Source organism: Amblyomma americanum, chromosome 4, assembly GCF_052857255.1.
Source record: "Amblyomma americanum isolate KBUSLIRL-KWMA chromosome 4, ASM5285725v1, whole genome shotgun sequence".
Lineage (NCBI taxonomy): Eukaryota > Metazoa > Arthropoda > Arachnida > Ixodida > Ixodidae > Amblyomma > Amblyomma americanum.
Genome location: NC_135500.1, coordinates 102,336,291 through 102,361,667, shown reverse-complemented (window position 1 = coordinate 102,361,667; position 25,377 = coordinate 102,336,291). Strand labels below are relative to the sequence as shown.

At 49.4% G+C, this 25,377-nt stretch overlaps 1 pseudogene; it reads right to left on the bottom strand.

Moving 5' to 3' along the window:
* Nucleotides 1–371: 371 nt before the first annotated feature.
* LOC144129722 (gamma-interferon-inducible lysosomal thiol reductase-like) overlaps nucleotides 372–25,377 on the bottom strand; it is a 49,728-nt pseudogene continuing 24,722 nt past the window's right edge.

Sequence of the window (25,377 nt, the reverse complement as noted above, 5' to 3'; positions counted from 1 at the left end):
GTCTACAACCGCTTGGACGCAGCAGCGCGCCGCCCCGCCAACAAGCTATACCGCCGGCAGTGGGCTTCACTATGCCAAAGGATGGAGGAAGATGTCAGCTCGCGGAGGCTGTTTGACACCCTGCGGCGCATCACCGAACCACAGGCAAACCGTCAACCGCTGGCCGCCCTCGCAATCGCTACCCTCACAAGCTAAGTTCGTAGACGGCGCAGTTTTCTGTATGACACAGCTGTAAGGATTCCGACTGCGTAACTTTCTAGCAATGCGGGGCATGATTTTTATGGTGTTATATGCAGCTATGCACTGATCAGCGCAAAAGGTAACATTAAACTCAGGGGAACAGAGGTTGCGTCCTTGCATTTAGCCCTGTATCAGTAGGTTACATTCTGCCGTCGTGCTTTCAGTGCAACATTTTTAACACCAATCTGTAGCCCCAGGGAGCAGTTTACTACCCGTGTAAACGTAAAATATAGCTCTCTTACTAGTACGTTGTGAGCAGTCGTGAACGTAATCCTTCGTCGCAGCTACCGTACTCTTCACTATTCGTAACCACAGTGACACGCTGAACATTACGAAGCATTTCCCACATAGGGTCACTAGTGTTTGCCCTGACAAATAAAAACTGACTGAGCGTTGTACGCGCCCCATCTCCCCTCTTTCAGACGGTCTTCTCTCAGGACCACATGATAAAATGGCCACTGGTGGAAAATTCGTTTATTTACGAACATTCGAATAGTTCACTTTCATATAATAGAAGGTTTTAACTTTACTCCCAGTGCTACGGCAAAGACCAAGGCGCAATAAAATAGTAAAGCCTACCTGGTGCATCCATCTCTCAACTGATTTACACCAACAGGTGTGCCAGTTAACGCTGCTACCCATATAAATTACTCCTAGGCACCACCTAAAAAGCTGGAGTGAAAGCCACCCGTGGGCGGGGCACGATGCAAACGGCATCGTCATTGATGCCACACTTGAAATACTGTCATCATATTTTGGACTCAAGTCACAAAGTTTCCCTTAGGTATCAGTTACACCTGACAGGAAGGTACGTTGACGCCACGCCACTGGTTACAGCCAACGCAGCGATAGCCCAGCAATCCGGCAGTCCGGCGGTGCACGACATACGTGTAACATGCATCTGGTTCTTTTTCACTAGGCTGAAGACGGTATCTCAGAAGGAGCGTAAAGACGGACTACGGAAGCGCACGACGAGTTTCATCGTCCGGTCAACCAATCAGCAGAGGCGATTCTCAATACGTCACACCCATGGAAAAGTTATAAGCAGCGACGAGGCAGACAACAGATGCAGTCCGGCGGTGCACGACATACGTGTAACATGCATCTGGTTCTTTTTCACTAGGCTGAAGACGGTATCTCGGAAGGAGCGTAAAGACGGACTACGGAAGCGCACGACGAGTTTCATCGTCCGGTCAACCAATCAGCAGAGGCGATTCTCAATACGTCACACCCATGGAAAAGTTATAAGCAGCGACGAGGCAGACAACAGATGCAGTCCGGCGGTGCACGACATACGTGTAACATGCATCTGGTTCTTTTTCACTAGGTAAGAACCCGGACATTTTCAAACGGTGCATTTTCCTCAGTTGTATTTTCCATACCGCTGGACTGCCTCTTTACGTGTGTGAAAAGATGTCGAAAGTTGATTGTTTGGCGTGGATGAAACCTTTATCTCCTGAGCAAGGAAGAATGCAATGTTCCGAGTGTACAAACCAATACCATGTAGGGAAATGCTTAGGCGTCACAAAAACCGCATTCAAGGCAATGAAATTTGAAGAAATAGCAGACTGGATTTGTTCTACGTGCCGAGTGCACAGCGATAGACAGTATTCAGCGGAAAAAGCAGACAAGAGTGCTAAAAAGGGACAGCATATCAGATCTGAGGTTCTTAAGGAAATACGAAAACTTGCCGAAGCAGTCAAAGTGATAACTGATAAGGTGAATGCGATAGAGAAGGTTCTAGAAATGCAGGCACTAAAGGCCGACACACTGGAAACTAAACTAGATACGGCAGTGGAAACGACTAAAGAAATTGAGAGGTCTGTAGATTACATTTCAAAGCAGTACGACGAAATGCTGCAGAAAGTAGACGATCAGAGCAAGACAATCGAAGGAATGCAAGACAAGATTGGGGGCTTGGAAACCATGATATCGGAGCGAGAGACCGTGATTAAGGAGCTACAGCTGGCAGTCGATCGAACAGAACAGTATTCCAGACGAAACAACATTGAAATACAAGGCATTCCAAAACAGGATCTGATGGCACGTATTCAATTGTATTGTGATGTCCCTGCGTCCTCTTGCCCATCTCGTAAAGCAGCTGCTTGCCCTCGGGTCCCTGGCTGCACATGTTCAGCACTGGCAAGTTGGTGCCCACTTTTCGCCCTCAAGGCTGGCCTGCTATGGTGGGGTCGTCGTCCGAAAGCATGCAGGCGATGAAATGCAGTAGCTGCGTGTGAGGGTGGACGTATTTACCTGCGCCCGTCTGGACCTCGTTGACGTAGCATTCTGTGGGCAGTGCTGATACGTGAAAATGACGGTACCGTTCACGACTTTCATCTGGGTAGTGCCGAACGGCAAAAGGTCGAGGGTGATGTAGTCTTCCAGGCTGTCGTAAGTGGGACGCAGTTGATTCAGGATGAAACTGTGACAACCCTCGCAGAGACCTTCGTAAAAAAGCGTTATTTTGGCACGAGCTCCTCCTCCTGTTGGTCAATTGAGTGGATTGGGCGGAGAGAATGCGCAAGCGAGGACGACGGCTGCAGAGATGGCCAAGAGATGCAACTACTGCATTACTGCTGTGTTGATAACCCTGCGGAGGACAAACGCTGACTTGGTGACCGTACGTTCCGACGGTTGACGAATGGTCTGAAACGCATTGTTCAGCTTGGCTGATAATGACGTTGGCTATCGGTGCTGATGCTTAAGGTGGACACGTTGTCAGGCCGTTTTTTTTTTTTGATAAGATGGAGTGTTCTCCCAGAGAAGAAAAGAGGCATTGAACCACTTATCTTCTTTGCGCTATATGTTAAGAATATTTGTTACTCCCAAGATATTTTTTCAATTCTATTTTGTTTTTTGCTCATAATGAGATCATTAAATTCTGCGCCACTAAAGCGTCACTGCACTTATACGTGGCACAGGCGGTCTTTGATATTTGGCTGCAGAAAACATAGTCTGACATAACGCCTGATAATTAGAAAAATATACTACAAGCACCTTTAGGCTGCGATTACTTGCACAGAAAAGAATAGTTTAATTTGCCTAAAAAAGACAGTATACGCAACAAGTCCTTCCGACAGAGCTGTGACCCAGCCCTGGATTTACCTATAAAGACAAAGAAAATTATGTAAGATTCAGCGTATCTTCTTTCTTCTCTAAGCATAAAAATAAAGCAGCTGTTGATACCACTAGGCTAGCGCAAAACAAAACATTCATATTTTACAGGTACCGTATAATCTTAATAATTAGAGGCCTAACGGCTTCAGTAGTCAAACGTGAAGGTTATACAAGGAAAGTACCGTAAAAGCGTAATTTCTCGAACATTTCTAAATGAAGACAACAATCTTTTAGACACTCTCAATGCAAATTATCTTCAAAATTTGCTCGACGTTTGAAACGATGGCACAATAGTGTATTCGACCTAAAAATGTGAGGTATTCTGTTCCCGACTGTTTTCTGTAATTATCACCCATTTTTTTTTGTTTTAGCTGTTAATGTTGCTGTAGCAGTAGTGCTTATATAGTAAAATGTAATATATTTATCGCTTTTATGACAAGGTACCTAATTTTTAGCCAATTCTTTTTGACATCATTTCTGGTGTATTGATCGTTTCACAGATTTTTAACACATTAAAAAAAAAAAACAGGTTTTAATTGTTTCCTCACTATGGCGATACAAAACCGATATAATGTTGTACGATACTTAGCACCGATTTTCTTAGTGCACTCTACTCTTTTTTCGTTATCAGTTGTCTATTAACGGCTTGCATTTATTGGTTTCAACCATGAAATAAATGGCAATGAAAATAATAATGATAATATTAATAGTATTGCCACAACATATTGTGATAAATACAGACTGAGGCATGTAAAGCCAAGAGGAGGCTTGCAGGAGTAAGCCCGGCAACAACGGCGAGCGAAAAGTAAAGCAACTTATTAGGTCTTGAAGGCAGGGTTCCGAAACTAACATTTTAAAGTATAACAATTTGTTCATATAAACATCCAAATGACGGAAGGGCAGAATGTTAAAAGAGTTTACTTGAGGGGGAAAGGAATGTTCATAAGCGGTACTTGTCAACATGCTTTTTAAAAGAACATCTACCTGAACGTGTCACCGTTGCGAATGATAATAATCGAATAACGTTGTTTTGATATTGAGGAAAGTAAAAGTGCAGTTGCTGCCTGAATCTCGGGGGAACTAGAACCGCGTCGGGAGGAAAGGGATGCGGAATATAGTGAAGTGCACATCAGGTTTCGTTTTTCAAGGGGGCGATCGGCTGCTTTGACTTGAGATTGCTGGTCGGCTTTTGATATTCTAGATTTGGCCGATTAAATAAACTTCATCGCCATAGGGATTTACGATTAAACGTTGCAATTCTGATTTGCTGAGATTGCTGGGCTATCGCTGCGTTGGCTGTAACCAGTGGCGTGGCGTCAACGTACCTTCCTGTCAGGTGTAACTGATACCTAAGGGAAGCTTTTGTGACTTGAGTCCAATCCAAAATATGATGACAGTATTTCAAGTGTGGCATCAATGACGATGCCGTTTGCATCGTGCCCCGCCCACGGGTGGCTGTCACTCCAGCTTTTTAGGTGGTGCCTAGGAGTAATTTATATGGGTAGCAGCGTTAACTGGCACACCTGTTGGTGTAAATCAGTTGAGAGATGGATGCACCGGTAGGCTTTACTATTTTATTGCGCCTTGGTCTTTGCCGTAGCACTGGGAGTAGCCCATCTGTCAAAAGAAAACCTGAACGACGCCATTGCATCAGTGTCAAGTTAAACCATTCTGCTATTTGAAAATGAACTATTCGAATGTTCGTAAATAGGCGAATTTGCAACCAGTGGCCATTTTATCATGTGGTCTTGAGAGAAGACCTACTGAAAGAGAGGAGATGCGGCGCGTACAACGCTCAGTCAGTTTTTATTTGTCAGGGCAAACACTAGTGACCCTATGTGGGAAATGCTTCGTAATGTTCAGCGTGTCACTGTGGCTACGAATAGTGAAGAGTACGGTAGCTGCGACGAAGGATTACGTTCACGACTGCTCACAACGTACTAGTAAGAGAGCTATATTTTACGTTTACACGGGTAGTAAACTGCTCCCTGGGGCTACAGATTGGTGTTAAAAATGTTGCACTGAAAGCACGACGGCAGAATGTAACCTACTGATACAGGGCTAAATGCAAGGACGCAACCTCTGTTCCCCTGAGTTTAATGTTACCTTTTGCGCTGATCAGTGCATAGCTGCATATAACACCATAAAAATCATGCCCCGCATTGCTAGAAAGTTACGCAGTCGGAATCCTTACAGCTGTGTCATACAGAAAACTGCGCCGTCTACGAACTTAGCTTGTGAGGGTATCGATTGCGAGGGCGGCCAGCGGTTGACGGTTTGCCTGTGGTTCTGTGATGCGCCGCAGGGTGTCAAACAGCCTCCGCGAGCTGACATCTTCCTCCATCCTTTGGCATAGTGAAGCCAACTGCCGGTGGTATAGCTTGTTGGCGGGGCGGCGCGCTGCTGCGTCCAAGCGGTTGTAGACAGTCCTGTCGGCGGCTCTGTCAGTCCGTCGCGCCCGTCGCTCTGCGCGATGGCAACCGGATCGCCGCTGCCAGCGCTGCCGTTGCTTGGATGGCTGCTGCTGCTGGGGTGGCCCCCAGACGACCTGCGCATTAGAAAGCGCTCCCTGCGTATGCTGATGTTGCTGGGCTGGGGCCGCTGTTTTGGCCTGGGCGACGCCTCGGACAACCCGCCTGGACATCGCTACCATGTGGCCATTAAAGTGGCCACGTGACGTACGCTCTCGCTGCCAGTGCGGGCACGCTTGGTCAATGGCTGCGTGCCGCCCCCCGCAGTTAATGCAGCGGGGCTTGCTCGCGCAGGTACCAGGCTCGTGCGGCCCGCCGCAGCGCGTGCATCGGGCAGGAGAATGACACACCTCAGTGGCATGCCCCAGGCTGGCGCACTTGGCACACTGGAGTGGCCGGGGACGGCAGGGGCGGATCGCGAGCCTGCGCTTGAATATGGTGATGAACGCCGGGGGTGTCGGCGCCGCAAAACGGAGAGCGAGTGCGCTGCCCGACAGAGACGCTGACACCATCGGTACCGTTGACTCCGCCGCGGATAGCAGCTCCGCCGCCGTCCTGCGCCCGTCCACACCGAAGACCAGGCCGGAGCTTTGGTTCTGAGGAGGAGGCTCCTTGGCGCAGACTTGCTCTCCGCGGATGACGGCTGTGGCTAGCAGGGCCTGGAGAGCATTGCTGCTCCCCGCGTCCACTGCCACCACATTCCGCCGCATGTTTACCCGGACGGCGAGGACGCCCGGGCGGGATCCGATCTCCTCGGCCAACTCCCAGCCCTGTTCCCTGGTGAAGGCGGTGCCCCGGTTCGCCGGCCGAAACAGCACCGTCCCCACCAATCTGGACGGGACCTCCACGGCAGCCGCGGCTCCCTCTAGGGCACCTCTCCGACGCCGCTGCGCCTTGGTAGTGATAATACGCCACGGGACCAGGCTGACCCCAGCATCAGCGTCGCAGCTTTCTGTGGCACATTGCTGCGGCGCGCCGCGGAGTTGGGCGCGCTCGCTGCCAGCATACGAAGCCCCAGCCGCAGCCTGATCTCGTGCGGCGGAATTTGATGAGGTCGCATCCGGTTTTCTTCCGGACGCCGTCGCCCCAGCAGCATTAGCAGCAGGCTGGGGGTGGGCTCCATGGGGCTCGTGCTGAGAAGTCCCTGCTCCTACGAGTGTGTAGGGAGAGGGAACAGTGACGGTGGGGGGCTTCGTGCTTCCCGCTTTGCCACCGCGATGTCCCTTTTGGTTTCCGAGCCCCTCACCTCCTCGGACCCCGTTGAGAGTCGCCGTTTTCTGAGAACAGACTCGTACATCGGGGTGCACATGCTCTCCTCGGCTGCAGCTGTCCGCTGTGAGCCCGCAGCAGCAGCATCAGGGGGAACCGCATCAAAAGCGGTTCCCCAGGTGTAGGAATGGCGGCAGGAAGCGCAGGGGTGGCCAGAAATGGCGGGGAGGGAGCCGCCATGGAGTTTTGCGTCTGGTGAGCGAGCGCCACGGCGTCCCTCAAGGCTATAACGCGCGGGTCCGCCGTCGACACGTACAAGGTCCCGATGACGGACTCGAGGTTCTCCGAGGTGGTGATGAGCGCCGCCGTCAGGCACCTCACCGTGTCCCGCAGATCAGCGATCTCGGCCTGCATTCGCCGAGTGGTGCTGGACGACCTTGCTCTGGATGGCGTTCGTCTCCGTGATCGTGAGTGGAAGCGGCCTGCCCTGCGTTGCTCATTGTCACCGCCTAACACAGGCCTTCACTCGTTCAAGGTGTCTGTGGCCTCCATGGGGAGACCCCGCAGCGCCGCGAAGCCTTAGGCCCAGCGTCCGAAGGAGCAGAGAGCTAAAAGAGACGTCCTCTCGCTTCGAGCGCCCGCCGAAAAAAAAAGAAAACTGCGCCGTCTACTAACTCAGCTTGAGAGGGTAGCAAGGTGGACTACAGGAATAAAAGTTTTGTCGCTTTGCAGCCTATTTGTACAGCCAGATGCAACGTATATACCTGCGCTTTATACGTTCGCTCTATAGCAGCCACATCCTACAGTAGACAAGATAGAGTTTCTGAGGGCAGAAATTTTGCAAAAGTCTCGAAAAAAGTTTGTTCGATTACCGAGTGGTCGAAATTAAAAAAAGGAAAATGAAAATTGGTTTTAAAATACTCAGTAACTGTCTAACATATCTCAGTGGGCACCCGAACCGCACAGTAAAGGTAGGAATATATGATGAACTGAGAGAAGAAGGGAAGGAAGGAGACCTCAAGAAATATCGAAACGTGATAAGTAGTTGCTGCCACCGATGGCGCTGTGATCAAGGGTGGTAGCAGACCCCACTAAATCTCAAAACGTGATGAGTGCGAGGTAGGTAGGTAAACTCTTTTATTGCGCCCAAAAACAGGGGACCAATCAAAGGACCGGTTGCGCTGACTTAGAGGAGGTCGGCGGGGATCCTTTGGGATGCCGCGGCCTCCACCGCGCGCTGGATAAGCCAGCGTTGGTCTGCTGGCTCGGAAGTACACAGGAGAGACTCCCACGTCTCTGGGGTGTTTGCGTTGTCTGTGTTGTAATGTGTACAAGTCCACACCATGTGTATGAGTGTGGCCGGAGTTGAGCAGTGTTTACACATGGAGGCTATCTGTTCCGGAAAGATCCTGCTGTATAAGAGGGGGTGTGGGAAGCTGCCAGTTTGTAGTTTGCGCCATTGGACGGCCTCGCGTCTTGTTAGATCGCGGTGTGCGGGAGGATATGTGCACCTTTCGAGTCGGTAGTGCTGGAGTATGTCCGTGTAAGTGGTGAGTAGAGAAGCGCGTGGGATATTAGTGTCAGCGGAAGCAGGGTGGCTGATCATACTCTCGGCTCGGCAGCTGAGATCTCGAGCGAGAGTGTGTGCCTGGGCGTTTCCGCTGAGCGACTCGTGGGCTGGAGCCCAAAGAAGTAAGCGAGATGTGGAAGAGGGTGCTGTAGAACGTAGAATGTGTAACGCCTGGCAAGAGATACGGCCAGCATCGTAATTGCGAATAGCCTGTTGAGAGTCACTGATGACGACTTTGGTAATAGGGTCGGCTAGCGCGAGCGCAATGGCAACCTCCTCAGCTGCGGTGACTGTTTCTGCATTGCGAATGCTGCAGGCTGTGTACCAGCTGCGCTGAGGGGCGAGAGCTACCGCCACCATCGCTGGCCTCGATGGATGGTGAGAGGCGTCCGTATACGTGACGTCCGGACGTCCGCTGAAGCGTTTCTCGAACTGACGAGCCCGGTCGGCCCGTCTCTCGGCGTGGTGTTCCGGGTGCATCCGTTTGGGAATGGGAGGAATGTGGAGATTTAGGCGATATTCCGATGTAAGTTCAGCGTAACTTGGGGCCGATCTCGACGGGGAGATCCCAACTTGCTGCAGTACCGCTCGGCCAGCGTGTGTGAGTGAGAGCCGCTCATACTGGGCGGTGAGGGTTGCTTCGATCAGTCGCTCACGGTATTGGAGATTCCGAGAGCCATGAGCTTATGGGTAGCTGTGGACATGGGAAGACCTAGGGCCGTCTTGTATGCTTTTCGAAGTGACGCGTCTAGCCGTTCGCTTTCGGCACGAGTGAGACGTAAGTAGGGTCCAGAGTAGGTGATGCGGGAGCAGACGAAAGCTTGAACGAGGCGCAGGAGGTTGGACTCTCGCATGCCATGATACTTGTTGGAGATTCGCTTAAGGAGGCGTCCGATCTGCACAACCGACTGGTCGATGCGTTGGATCGTGATGTTGTTGCTGCCGTTGGCCTGTAGATGCAAGCCCAGGATGAGTGCGAGCTAACACTCTTAAAACCAGAACACGTGCGAAAGCATATGTTTACCCTAGTTGGCTTATGCTTTGCTTTGCGGGGTCGTCGGCACGTATGACAGCGGCGTTGGACCAAAGTTAAGCTCTGATCGAGGTTAGCCTAATCTGATATGTTCGCGCAGCAGATCGAAGTTGATGAAGACGACTTTGTGCAATGCAGTTTAACCCCGTCCAAACGCCCGTCGAGAGTATGTGCCACTAAGCCTGAGGTCATCATCTTCATTATGAGGCGAGATCGGCTGCGGCAATAGCATAGTGCTCCCGTGCAGTTCCCAGCGAAGCTGATGTGTTCACGCTGCCGCAGCAAAATCTATTGCTGCACCTTCAAGGTCGCAGACGCCGCAGGATTCTAGGGTAGGTTCAGACAACGGGAAACTGAGCTTTCGGCAAAAATACCTTGCGTAATCGAATTACTCACACGAACGTCGGCGTATAAAGAACAATCATCGGCTGAAATTCATTAAGGCGATGGGTGAAGCTCTAACAAGAAAGCGGGGATTGCGTTCTTTACGGCCATGAATTAATGCCTCACATGAAAGCAGGTATTACTGTAAAAGCCACAGAGGCACGATGCTGTAGCAGGTGGTTGATATTCCATGAAATACGCTTAGGAGCCCTCCATTTGTGCCCGCTTGTTTCAAAAACAACAGAAAAAATATCTTGCCGTGCTAAAACGGCGAGCAATACTTTGACTTCTAAACAACCTGCAATGTAGCAATAAGCAAAGTCTCACATTCAACATTCGCTCAAGCGCATATGAACCAGTTTTCACGTCTGACAATATGGTTCCAGACGCAGGCTCATTTTGCAGTCACGTGGAAATATGGTTCATGAGAAAAGGCTTCCTCACTACTCAGTGGACACCTCAAACTCGGCGTGAGGCGGTTAGCAATGGTAAATAGAAAATGAAAATTACTTTTTGGGTAAGGAAATGGCGCCATATTTGTCTCATATATATTGGCGAACACCTGAACCGCGCTGTAAGCGAAGGAATAAAGGAGGCAGTGAAAGAAGAAATGAAGAAAGTGGTGGAGTAGGAGAGGGCTCCGGCATAATTTTGAACGCCTGGGGATCTTGAACGTGCACTGACATCGGATAGCACACGGGCGCCTTAACGTTTAACAATAAAAATAATATTTGGATTTGGGGAAAATAGCGCAGTATCTGTCTCATATAACGTTGAACACCTGAACCGCGCCGTAAGGGAAGGGATAGAGGAGGGAGTAAAAGAAGAAAGGAAGAGAGAGGTGCCGTAGTGGGGGGGTCCGGAATAATTTTGACCACCTGGGGATCTTTAATGTGCCCTGACATCGCACAGCACCCGTTAAAGGTCCCCAGGTGGTCGAAATTATTCCGGAGGGTAAGGTGCATGTTTGGAGCCGAATCCAAAGTGTCTGGAGATGTCTGAGTGGGCGTGTGAACAGCATCGTGGCACGGTTGCTTGACAGCATGCGTTTGTTCATGCAGATAGCGGGATATCTTCAGATCTACGTGGCATCGACCGCTCCAACAGACACCGCATGGATTGCACCTGCACCTTATTGCTGTTATGCTGACCTGGCTTCATATGACCCGTCCTGGCAACCCTCTTGGACCGTGGCTCCTTCGCAGAAGTTCAGCTCATCGCCTACGATATCACCATTTCCTCTGGATATAAACGAACGCCAGCGGCCCGCGCCTTCCAGTGGGCGTGTGAACAGCATCGTGGCACGGTTGCTTGACAGCATGCGTTTGGTCATGCAGATAGCGGGATATCTTCAGATCTACGTGGCATCGACCGCTCCAACAGACACCGCATGGATTGCACCTGCACCTTATTGCTGTTATGCTGACCTGGCTTCATATGACCCGTCCTGGCAACCCTCTTGGACCGTGGCTCCTTCGCAGAAGTTCAGCTCATCGCCTACGACATCACCATTTCCTCTGGATATAAACGAACGCCAGCGGCCCGCGCCTTCCAGTGGGCGTGTGAACAGCATCGTGGCACGGTTGCTTGACAGCATGCGTTTGTTCATGCAGATAGCGGGATATCTTCAGATCTACGTGGCATCGACCGCTCCAACAGACACCGCATGGATTGCACCTGCACCTTATTGCTGTTATGCTGACCTGGCTTCATATGACCCGTCCTGGCAACCCTCTTGGACCGTGGCTCCTTCGCAGAAGTTCAGCTCATCGCCTACGACATCACCATTTCCTCTGGATATAAACGAACGCCAGCGGCCCGCACCTTCCAGTGGGCGTGTGAACAGCATCGTGGCACGGTTGCTTGACAGCATGCGTTTGTTCATGCAGGTTAGTAATGACGTTCCTATGTTTGCAAAGAAATCTAGCAATGTTTGTCTTGTGCTGTTCCCACGCCCACAAGTGCTATTAGGTTTGCTTGTGCAGTCATTTGATGTGTGTGCTCAGCTGGTTCTGCAGTCGGGTGATGTCGAACTTAACCCTGGCCCTGGTACGCGTTCTAAGAACAGTGAAACGGATGACTCTGTACAGGAAAAGCTTAATGACGTGTTAACTTTATTACAGAACGTTAACTCACGCACTGCTAGAATGGAAACCGAAAAGTTACGCTTAATTGCTTCCATATCTGAAATAAAGGAAAATCAGGAATCTATGAAAAAGAATATCTCCGATATCGATGCGAGGCTGTCGGCAGTTGAACTTCAAGCTTCTGCTTCTGACGCAGCTCAACAAGAGCTGCTGACCCTGCGCGAACTCGCTGATAACCTGATTAGCGAGAATGCCAAATTGCGGCTTAGTCAGTCACAGCTTGAAGACAGGCAGCGAAGAGACAATCTATTGTTTTTTGGCTTACGTGACAGTCCAACGGAAACATGGGAAGGAACGGAAGACAAGCTTTTGAGCGTTATCTCTAACTGCTTCAGTCCGGCGCTTATGAAGGATGCGTTTGAACGTACCCATAGGATTGGTATATTTACGGATGATAAATGTCGCCCGGTCATCGTGAAGTTCTCCTCCTTTAAAACAAAGCAACAAATTCTATCCCAGTCAGCGAAACTTAAAGATGAAGGTATCACCGTAAGTGAAGATTACTCGTTGGAAACGCGTCAGGCCAGGAAAAAGCTGCTTCAATTCGCTAAGGGTCAGGACTCATTTTACAAGCTTAGGCACAACAAACTGTACATTAAGAACAAATGCTACAGTTATAACCCTGCTCGCGACTGCGTTTTCATGGAGGCTAATCTTGGGGCATCAGCAACTTCTCTTGATAGTAACTCAAGTCACGGTATCGCTGCTTCATCACATGCTGAGCCTACTGATCGATTGTCTCCTTCGCCAGTCCACAATCAGCAGTCAAATGACGGTACCTCTGGCTCGACCTACGCGCCGTAGGGCTGCGCGAGGGGCAGTGGGCCAGTGTCCGATACTGGCAACTCGCTTTCTTTTCTTTTTTCCAACATACGAAGCTTACTACCCAAGCGCGATGAACTTAATCCTATCATTGATTCGTGTGATGCTGATGTCGTCTTACTAACCGAAACATGGCTTTCTTCCAAGATAGCGGACATTGAACTATTTGACTGCAAAAAACGCTATAACGTGTTTAGATCTGACGGAAGTGAGAGATCTGGAGGAGGTGTTTTAATAGCTGTCGCGAATAATTTTGTAGCATCGCCTATTAATATTCCAACTAGCCTGGAACTGGTTTGGGTGGAACTTAGTGTACGTTTTAAGAGAATGATTTTGGGTATATGTTACCGTCCCCCGTCCTCGAGCCATACATTCGTTGATGAATTGCATGATTCCCTTAACATGATCACTGTACGATTTCCGAGTACACCTATTGTCTTAGCTGGTGACTTTAACTACCCTAGTATCGTGTGGACTAGTACATCACCTTATCTCAGCTCTTTTTCTACTGAGTGTAAAAAGTTTTTGTCAACTTGTATGGATTTCAATCTTTCGCAGTCAGTCTCTAAACCTACTCGAACTACTTTATCCTCATCGAATGTTTTAGATCTTGTCCTAACTAACGTGCCTGATCATATCCCTTCGATTTTTTACCTACCTGGTCTCAGTGATCATTCTTTGCTGCATTTTGATGTACAAATTCCTGTATCTATCCGAGTTAGTCAGACTAAACACATTAGAGATTATAAACGGGCTGACTTTAATGCTATTAACTGCGAACTAGCTGGTTTTTTGGATGATTACTTACCAGGCTTTTCACAGCGTTCTCTTTACGCTAACTGGGATTTGTTCAAGGATATCGTTGAACATCTCATTAACACTTTTGTACCATTAAGATCTTTGAAGTGCGATCGGGAATCACCTTGATTTAATAATGTTTTAAAAAGACTCTCCAATAAAAAGAAGCGCTTGTTCCACTCTGCGAAGTTGTTGAATTCTAAACAACGATGGGAGGCCTACTTTTCCGCAGCTGCAGAGTAGAAAGGTGCGCTAAAAAACGCAAAGGACACATTTTTTAACCACACACTGCCTGCTATGCTGGTCAATAATCCAAAACAATTTTGGAATGTAGTTAACAAGAAAGACCCTTCCACAATACTACTTACTTCTTCTGATGGTGTTGCCTTTCCTCCATACGAATGTGCTTCTGTTCTAAACAATATATTTGCTGCGGCATTTTCTACCAACGTTTCTCTTGTTCATCGCGTGTGCCCTGTTTTTGATGCTCTTCCTATGGATCCAGTTATATTCGACGCGTCAGGCATCCAGTGCATCATAGAAAATCTTAAGGTTTCCTCTTCCTGCGGTGTTGACAACATTAATTCGAAGTTTTTAATTAATACAAAGTACTATTGTTTCATAATTCTTACTAAATTGTTTGAGCAGTCTCTTGCAACAGGTTGTATTCCCAATGATTGGAAAATTGGGAAGGTGATTCCACTGCATAAGTCCGGAAGTAAACATTCTCCTGATAACTTTAGACCTATATCACTCACTAGTATTCCGTGCAAGATCATGGAACACGTCATATATTCTCATCTCATCTCTTTTTTAGAATCTAACTCCTTTTTCAGCATTGCCCAGCATGGTTTTCGTAAGTCTTTTTCATGCGAAACTCAGCTTATATGTTTCACACATGACCTTCATTGCATCCTTGACCACGGCTCTCAGGCAGATCGCATATTTCTGGACTTCTCGAAAGCGTTTGACACTGTTTCACATGAGCTTCTCTTTCTTAAATTATGCAATCTTAACATAGACCCTAATGTCCTTGCCTGGCTACAATGCTTTCTTTCTAACCGTTCACAATTCGTAACAGCGAACAATATAAACTCTCATTCTTTGCCTGTCCGTTCCGGCGTGCCTCAGGGGTCAGTTCTTGGACCCCTCCTTTTTCTCATCTATATAAATGACTTACCGGCTAACATTTCTTCTTCAATTAATCTTTTTGCCGATGATTGTGTTATTTACCGCGAAATTAAAGATGGTAATGATGTCTCTTGTCTTCAATCCGATATTAACAAGGTTCTTGACTGGTGTTTTACTTGGAACATGCAACTAAACATTAATAAGTGTAAACATGTACGCATTTCTCGTCTCTCTAATGCCCCTTCTTCTTATCACATTAACAACGTGTCTCTCGAAACCGTGTCATGTTATAAATATCTGGGCGTTTACGTTTCTTGTAACCTGTCTTGGAAAACTCACGTTGAATACATAATAAATAACGCTGATCGCATGCTTGGGTACCTTCGCAGAAATTTCTCACGTTCATCTACTTCAATAAAATTATTACTTTATAAAACATTCGTTCGGTCCAAGTTAGAATATGCTGCATCTGTCTGGAGCCCTGGCATCGATTCACTCGTTTCAGATTTGGAAGCTGTACAGAACCGCGCATGCCGTTTCATTCTTTCTAATTATCACCGAACAAGCAGCGTAACCGCCATGAAATCAAGTTTGTCCCTACCACTTCTTTCCCACCGCAGATCAATAGCCTCATTGTGTCTCTTTCATAAAATTTACCACAACAGCTTTCTCAATCCTAAGTTACTGTCTAGACCATGTTACATATCAGCACGCGTTGATCACCGTCATAAAGTTGGAATCCCATCTTGTCACACCAAATGTTTTCATGACTCATTCATACCCCGAACTTGTGTCAGCTGGAATCACCTTCCCCACGACATCGCAGGTTTTTCCGATAACAATGCATTTCGTAAAGTCCTTAATGTTTCTTTCTGAGTATGTGTCGTTTATTACAGTATAAAAATTGCCTTTTTACTGTCTACACACTGTTTTAATATATCCCCACTGCATTCTAATCTTATTGCCTTCCTGTGTTTTCACTTTTTATGTATTCCTGGTTTATTTTTGTTTTCCCTCCTTGTTGTTGCTGTTTAGGCTGAATTTTTATGTATTCCCACTCCCCTCTGTAATGCCTTCGGGCCCTGAGGGTACAATAAATAAATAAATAAATAAATAAATAAATAAATAAATAAATAAATAAATAAATAAATTGTCGGGGGATGGATGAGGTGGAGGGTGAGCCGACGCTCGGCTTTGCAGGCCTGCGTGTGTTCACTGAATGAATGCATGCGCTCCCGTGAGAGCCCTAGACCGTGGGAACCCTAGAACCCACTACATGTGGAAACGTGATGAGTGAGAGCTAAGGCACTTAAAACCAGTACACGCGCGAAAGCATATGTTTGCCCTAGCTGGCTCATGGTTTTGCTTTGCGGGGTCGTCGGCACGTATGGCGGCGGTGTTAGACTAAGGTTGAGCTCTGATCGAGGTCAGCGGATGTGATATGTTCGCGCAGAAGATCGAAGTTGATGAAGACGACTGTGTGCATCAGTTTATTTCCGGCCAAACTCCCGCCGTGCGTATGTGCCACTAAGCCTCAGGTCTTCATCTTCATAATGTGGCGAGATCGGCTGGGGCAATAGCAAAGTGCTCCCATGTAGTGCTCAGCAAAGCTGATGTGTTCATGCCGCAGCAGCAAAACGCATTGCTGAACCGTCAAGGTCACAGACGCCAAAGGATTCTTGGGCGGGTTTGCACCCCGCGAAACAATGCTTTCGGCGTCAAAATACATTGTGTAAACGAATTACTGACACGAACTGCGGCGTATAACGAACAATAATCGGCTATAAATTCTTTCAGGCGATGGGTGAAGCCCTAACACGAAAGCAGGCATAGCGATCTTTACGGCCGTGAGTGAAGCCGTGGCATCAAAGCAGGTATTGCTGTAAAACAGACAGAGGCACGATGCTGTAGCAGGTCGATGATATCCCAGGAACCACGCTTAGGAACACTTCATTTGTGTCCGATTGTTTCAAAAACGCCGGAAAAATTATATTGCCCTGATAAAACTGCGAGCAACAATTTTACTTCTCAGCAACCTGCATTGAATCATTAAGCAAAGTCTCTAATTCAACATTCGCTCAAGAGCATATGAACCAGTCTTCACGTCTGACACCATGGTTTCAGACACACGTTCATTTTGAAGTCTCGTGGAAATATTCATGAGAAAAGGCTGTCTTACTTTCTAGACGACGCCTGAACCTCGGCGTGAGGCAGGTTAGAAATTGTAAAAGGATAATAATAATAATAATAATAATAATAATAATAATAATAATAATAATAATAATAATAATAATAATAATAATAATAATAATAATAATAATAATAATAATAATAATAATAATAATAATAAGGAAAGAAAATGGCGCATATTTGTCTCATATATCGTTGCACGCCTGAACGCGCCATAACGGAAGGATTAAAAGAGGGAGTGAAAGAAGAAAAGATGAATATGTGCTGTAGTGGAGGGCTCCGAAATAATTTCAACCACCTGGGGATCTTCAATGTGCACTGAAATCACGCCAGCAGACGGGCGCCTTAGCGTTTTTCCTCCATAACAACGCAGCCGCCGCGGTCTGGTTAAAAAGAAATGAATATGAAAATTAGTTTTGGGGGAAAGGAAATGGCGCTTTATTTCCTCATATATCGGCGAACACCTGAACAGCGCTGTAAGTGAAGGGATAATGGAGGGAGTGAAGGCAGAAAGGAAGAAAGGTACCGTAGGAGAGGGCTCCGGCCTAGTTTCGACCGCCTGGAAAACTTTAACGTGCACTGACATCAGATAGGACACGGGCGCCTTAGCGTTTAATATTATTATTAATAATAATTTGTTTTTAAGGAAAGGAAATGGCGCAGAATCTGTCTCATATCGTTGGACACCTGAACCACTCCGTAAGAGAAGGAATAAAGGCGGGAGTGAAAGAAGGAAGGAAGAGATAGGTGCCCTAGTAGTGGGCTATATAATTGGTTTTTGGGGAAAGGAAATGGCGCAGTATCTGTCTCATATATCTTTGGACACCTGAACCGCACCGTAAGGGAAGGAATGAGGGAGTGAAAGAAGAAAGGAAGAAGGAGGTGCCATAGTGGAGGCCTCCGGAATAATTTCGACCGCCTGGGGATCTTTAACGTGCACTGACATCGCACAGCACACGGGCGCCTTAGCGTTTTTCCTCCATAAAAACGCAGCCGCCGCGGTCGGGTTCGAACCCGGGAACTCCGGATCAGTAGTCGAGCGCCCTAACCACTGAGCCACCGCGGCGGGTTAGTAGTGGGCTCAGGAATGATTTCTGCTACCTGGGGATCGTTAACGTGCACTGACATCGCACACCACACGGGTGCCTTAGCGTTTTGGCCCCATAAAAACGCAGCCGCCGCTTTTTTACGGAGGAGAAACGCTAAGGCGCCCGTGTCCTGTGCGATGTCAGTGCATGTTGCGCCTCCATCGAAACACAGCCGCTGCGGTCGGGTTTGAACCCGGGAATCCCGACCAGTAGCCGAGCGCCCTAACCGCTGATCCACCACGTAAATTCTAAATTGGTTTTTGTGGAAAGGAAATGGCGCAGTATCTCTTTCACATCTCGGCGACACCTGAACCACGCCGTAAGAGAACGGATAAAGGAGAGGCTGAAGAAAGAAAGGACAAAAGAGGTGCCGTGGTGGCGGGCTCTGAAAAAATTTTGACCAGATTGGCATCTAATGTGCAGTGATATCGGCAGCACACTGGCGCCTTTGCGTTTCGCCTTTATATGCAGGTTAGGAAGGAAGAAGCAGGTTAGGATGGTGGTGGTGGTTGTGAAAACATTAATGGACAAACGGGAGCTTAGGACATGCAGGTCTTTGACCCCCTCCACCCCCGTACCCCACTGCACCAAAACGTTAATGTCCCAGTATCATGACGCTGGCAGGGCGGCCGGTTGCGATGGCTTGCTTGGCCGGGTCCTCTGAGCGTAGTAGGGTGTCCCAAGCCTCCCAAGTTGCTTAAGGTGCTCCAAGCCCCGCGGTGGAGGGTCCGTCGGGCGGAAGAAAAAGATATGATGTATTAGTAAGTGGTTTTAATATTATAATAAAAAAGGAAGGAAAATATTTTTCTAGCCCCGGCATCTGCAATCGATACTGACGCAACTGAGCTGGGGCAGCGGAAATAAAGGATAGCAGGCATAATAGAGAAATGAAATGAAAGAGGTGAGGGGACAGGAAGAGAGGATAGGGGGAGAAGTAACATGTACAAACCATTTACACAATAAGAAATGTGTCCAGGTTGTGCGCGTGATTAGTTCATTAACGCGCACAACCTGGACACATTTTTTATTGTGTAAATAGTTTGTACATATTACTTCTCCCCCTATCCTCTCTTCCTCTTTTGGTTTTTGGAGAAAGCAAATGGCGCATTATCTGTCTCATATATCGTTGAACACCTGAACCGCGCCGGTATGGAACGGATAAAGGAGGGAGTAAAAGAAAAAAGGAAGGGAGAGGTGCCGTAGTGGAGGGCTCCGAGATAATTTCGACCACCTTGGGTTCTTTTTCCTTTTTCCTTTAAAATTTAATATAGGCTCCTTAATAGTTATGACAGGGGGACTTAAACGACCTTCAACCGCGCCAGCTTCGCCTGGCCCTCATAACTGCAGCCAAGGCCCTCCAACTCCCGGACGCCACCAACTTGCGTATCCATCCCCTAAACGACACCTGCACGATGAGTACCCCGCATCAAGCCGACGCGCTACGCCTGGTCGCCATCAAACAAATCTCAATTCAAACCCAAGCCTACACCGTCACCGCCTACATCGCCCCTCTGGATGGTGCAGTAAGAGGAGTAGTCACTAACGCCTATTGGGAAGAAACCCCAGCACAGATTATTGAAGACCTGAGTACGGGCAACCCTGGCGTCCCCATCATTGATGCACGCCACATGGGACAGACCCGTTCGATCCTCATCACCTTTCGGGCTGGTCCTGTTCCCCGAACCACCTCCTACGGAGGCGGACTCCATAACTGCACTTTATATAGAGGACAACTGGATGCTTGCACAAACTGTAGAAAACCAGGGCATCGCGCGGATTTGTGTACCGTTCAGCGTACGCACAACTGTTCAAGAAGCGGTATACCGCACCCCCGAGAGGACACTCCGACTGCATCCCAGCCTTCATACTCTGTGGAGGCGCCCAACACGACGGGTACTAAAGGTCGCAAAGCGAGGGGACGGCGCTCACCGCAACCGCATCCTTCCCGCACACAGGAGCGAGACGCGGACCGCGCCAGAGTTCGGCGCTCTAGCAAGTATGGCGCATCGTCTCGTCGTCGCCAGTACCAACAGCCTCCACAACTTTCCTGGGCAGACAGAGTAGCAGGCAGCTGGCTCAAAGCTACCAGCAAGGCCTCAACCCCCTCGCCCACACTGGTGGACCCCCGTGACCGGGAGCTACAGGCCCTGCGAGAGGAGGTTAGTCGTCTTACCTCTCTCATAAAGACCCCCACCTCTACCCCTCTACCGCTTCCGCCAATAGTCCCTCGCACGCAACCCACGCTGCTACATCAAACACCCACTGAAAACAGAACAATCGGACTCCCAAACTCCCCCTCATCCCCCCCCCCAAGAAAAAACGCACAACAGAGCAAACCACCCGTCACCCAAACTGACCTTCAATTCCAAGAGGCACGCATGGACGCTAAACGCGCCGAAATGAGCACGCGTCTAGAGGCAAAATTTAATCACCTCGTCGACCACCTGTCCCAATGCTTCGAGCAACAAATTGAAGCGGCATTTACGCGCATGGTGCATACCATTGAGATGAGCCTCGCACGGTACGACACCCACCTCCAAACAATTGAGCAGGTCCTTCCCTCGCTGCTCCTACAAAATCCCCCCATCAATCCCGCCCACCTACCACACAGAACCCCCTACCCAACCCACCTACCCTCACTCCACCCAAGCCACAGCATGGCGGGGCGACCACCTAATTCCTTATCAATTCTGCAATGGAACTGCCGCCGCTTCCGTGGTAAACGCGCACCCCTCCACTCCTCCTCTCCACACTTCCCACGCCCCACATCCTCCTCCTTCAGGACACACATGCCCCTGCAACACTTCCCAGCGACACATCCGCTCACTCGGACGCAACGAATACACCCAGGGCTTCCACACTCATACATCGCTCCATTACACACCAAACGCATCAAATCACCTCCTGCGTAATCACAGAAATTATGCCAGAAGCACAGTCCACACCATCTATTTTTATTGAAAATATATATCACACACCGTCTCATGCGATGGTTTCTTTGGAAACACTACTGCGCGATCTCCATCGTATTGCAGGCAAGCATCCATTGATTTTCGGAGGGGACTTCAACAGTCAGCATACTGACTGGGGCTACCGCACCACCACGGGACGAGGAAGGCGACTCTGGTCCTTGGTTCAACAGCTCCGCCTCACAACAGACAACTTTAACACTCCCACGAGATTTAGCAGCAGTGTCAGTGCGGACACCAGCCAGGACTTGACACTGAGCCGCAACCTTGCGGTTATTACGTGGAACACAACACATCACACAATAGGGAGTGATCATTACATCATCTCCGTTACAGTACCGTAGAAAGAACGACCCTTCACCTAACACAAAAACTCACCAACTGGGATGCGGTCCGCGCCGCACGGGCGGCCCTTCCTGACGCCCCAATTACAGACATCGACCAGTGGGTGGCATCACTCATGAACGATGTCTCCGCACATACTCGAACGCTTGACACCACACCAGATACACCCACCCTCGACACTCGCAAGGCCCACCATAGCATCCTAGAGCGCTGGAAAGAGCAAAAGCTCAATCAGACCCTTAAAAAGAGGCTAGCCGCACTGCAAACACAAATTAGTGAGCACTCTGAGGAGCTCTGCCGATCCAACTGGGGACAGATTTGCGACAGTATGGCTGGCAATCTGTCATCCAAACGCAGTTGGCAACTCCTCCGTCACTTAATTGACCCCACGAAATCCAAAACAACCACACAAAACCACGTCACACGCCTGATACACAGGACCGACTTTTCTCCGGACGCACTCATCGACATACTTAGGAACACACATACAACTCCCGGTACCTCGAACCCCCGGCCCCCTATACCGGCACCCCGAATGCCAATCTTGGCGCGGAGATTATGGAAGCAGAAGTCAGAACGGCCTTCCTGATTCTCTGCTCTAATTCCACTCCAGGAGTTGACCGTATCTCATATAGCATGCTCCGCAATTTGGACATCAGTTGATTGCCCAGCTCACGGGGTGTTTCAACACATGCTGGCAGGAGGGCACCCTTCCGTAATCCTGGCGTCACGCAAAAATCTTATTCATACCCAAGCCCCACAAACCACTTACACCTGCAAATTTTCGTCCCATCTCACTAACATCATGTCTGGGGAAGCTTTTGGAGCATGTCGCACTCGCCCGACTCACCCAACACATGACGGAGCAAGACCTCTATCCGCACAGCATGGTGGGCTTCCGTCCCCACCTGTCGGCTCAGGGCGCCATGCTCCAGCTCACACAGGCTATTTTTGACTCCTCATACCGGACCACACAAAAGCTGTCCTCGCCACGGATCTCTCCAAGGCCTTTGATCGCCTAGACCATTAAGCGATCATGGCGGCGCTCTCCCGCTTTTACATAGGTGAACGTATGTACTCCTATATTCAAGGATTCCTTACTAATCGCACGGCCGAAATTCACTTCTGTCCCCACACATCCCATCCATACACCCTTAGTGGGGTTGGCACCCCCCAGGAATCTGTCCTCTCCCCTTTCCTCTTCAATGTCACACTCATCCCTCCTGGCCGCAAGCTACAAACTATCCCTCACCTTCGGCATACACTCTATGCTGATGATATCACTATATGGACCACCCATGGCAGTGATGGAGACATAGAGAATACTCTGCAGCCGGCAGCTACCCTCACCCAAACACATGCGCGGAGTATCGGACTCTCATGCTCTCCGTAGAAGTCGGGGCTCCTCATACTCCGCACCACAACCCGAAACGGCCCCACAGCCCACATAACTGTGAAACTGGAAAACCGGTACATCCCGGAGGAACACACTCTCCGGGAACTGGGCCTCCACATCCAGAACAACAAGAAAAACACTCTCATCATCCAGAAACTCACCCAGACGGCGGTGTCGATATCCCACCTAATCCGCCGAGTTTCTGGACACCTCCAGGGCATGAATGAGCAAGACCTATGTCGTCTCATTCATGCCTTCGTCCTCAGCCGCTTTCTATTCACGCTCCCCTACCTGAAACTCCAGGCCACAGAAATCTCCACCCTGGATGCCATGATCCGAACAGCATTTAATACAGCACTACACCTACCCCTAAATACCTCAACCGAAAAACTCCTCCAGCTAGGCTTACACAACACGATAGGTGAGCTTATCGAGGCCCGCCGACAGTTACAATACATGCGTCTCGCGAGAAACACCACCGGCAGACACATCCTATACACCCTCGGCATCAGGATACCAGCCACGGATCCCACACAGCTCCTACCTTCACCGCGAACTACTTATTAAACCTCTCCCTAAAAACATGCACCCCACCTGCTACGAACCCCGCCGCAGAGCTCGCGCACGGGCGCTCCACAAAAATTATGGCATGGAACCGGATGCCGTTTGGGTGGATGCCGCATGCACAGGCGAGGACGCGGTTGTAGCCATGACGAACCCCTCCCTACAACCGATTGCCACCCTTCACATATCCCCACTGCCACTTCAGAGGAGGCTGAAGAGGCCGCTATTGCCCTAGCCATCACACGCACGGAGGCCCGGTATATACTATCGGACTCTAAAACTGCCATACTAAATCTCGCCAGCGCGAGAGTTCACGTCCTTGCATTTCGCATATTGAACTCCCTCGCCGCACACCCGCTCCGAAACATGGAGCTCATATTTGTGTCTGCCCACTCTGGGAATCCCGGGAACGAGGCTGCCAACGCTTTAGTCCGAGGTTCTCTCAACCGGGCAACGGCGGCCTCCGATCGGGGGTTCTTACGGGAGCGCATGCATTCCTTCAGTGAACTGACGCAGGCCTGCAAAGCCGAGCGAAGGCTGTACCCCCCCCCCCCCCAACCCCCCCCCCCCCCAATCCCTTCCTCGATAATTATCATCAGACACTTTGGAGGCGGCTCCAAACACGCACCTTACCCTCCCCTTATATACGCTCGCGCTATCACCAAGTCCACACAAACCCCTCCTGTACCCTCTGCCACCACCCCAAAGCCACTCTCGATCATGTCTTTTTCCTCTTCCCGGCGGATCCTACCACGCGTGGCCTGGAGCACTTTACCACTTTTGAGGCTTGGGACATCCTACTGCGGTCTGAGGACCCGGCCAAGCAAGCCATCGCCACAGGCCGGGCTGCCAGCGTCATGACCCTCCGGGACATGAACGTTTGAGTGCAGTGGGGCAGTGCGGAGGCCCAAGGACCTGTGTGTCTTAAACTCCTCTGTATGCAATAAAGTTTACACCACCAGCCGCGCCGGAATGGAACGGATAAAGGAGGGAGTAAAAGAAAATTGGAAGGGAGAGGTGCCGTATTGGAGGGCTCCAGGATAATTTCGACCACCTGGGTTTCTTTAATGTGCACTGACATCCAACAGCACACGTTAAAGATCCCCAGGTGGTCGAAATTATTCCGCAGGGTAAGGTACATGTTTATAGCCGCCTCCAAAGTGTGCGATGGTAACTGTCGTGGGAGGGATGAGGTGGAGGGTAGGGACGACTCTCAGCTTTTCAGGCCTGCGTTTGTTCACTGAATGAATGCATGCGCTCCCGGGAAACTCTAGACCGTGAGAACCCTAGAAGCCACTAAATGTCGAAGCATGATAAGTGAGAGCTAAGGCACTTAAAACCAGTGCACGTGCGAAAGCATATGTTTACGCTAGTTGGCTCATGGTTTTGCTTTTCGGGGTCGTGTTTTGCTTTGCGGGGTCGGTGTTAGACAAAGGTTGAGCTCTGATCGAGGTTAAGCGGATATATGTTCGCGCAGCAGATCGAAGTTGATGAAGACGACTGTGTGCACCAATTTAACTCCGGCCAAACGCCAAAAAAGGCGTTTGGCCGGAGTTACCTCGTTTTTTAACCAAAAAACGAGGTAAAGAAGAAGAAGAGGAGGTGTGACGTGGCCTATCAACCCAGGCTTCGGGGCAGCGGCTAAGTACCTGGCGGTGTTGCGCTAGCTTCCTAAATTCTCCTTCTTTTTGTCTGGGCCTGCTTGCTCCTGTTCTGGGGTGATCGGGCGCGGGACGAGAGCTTAATGTCTACTTCTTCTCCCGGCCATAGGTTTTCCCCTCAGTCGGCACCTCTTCCTCAAGACCAGCTCCCAATTGATCTCTTTTTCTGCAGTGGTGTTTCGAGCATTCCGGTCGCTTTAGTGCCTTCCGATGGAGGCGCTATATGACTGAACAACCCG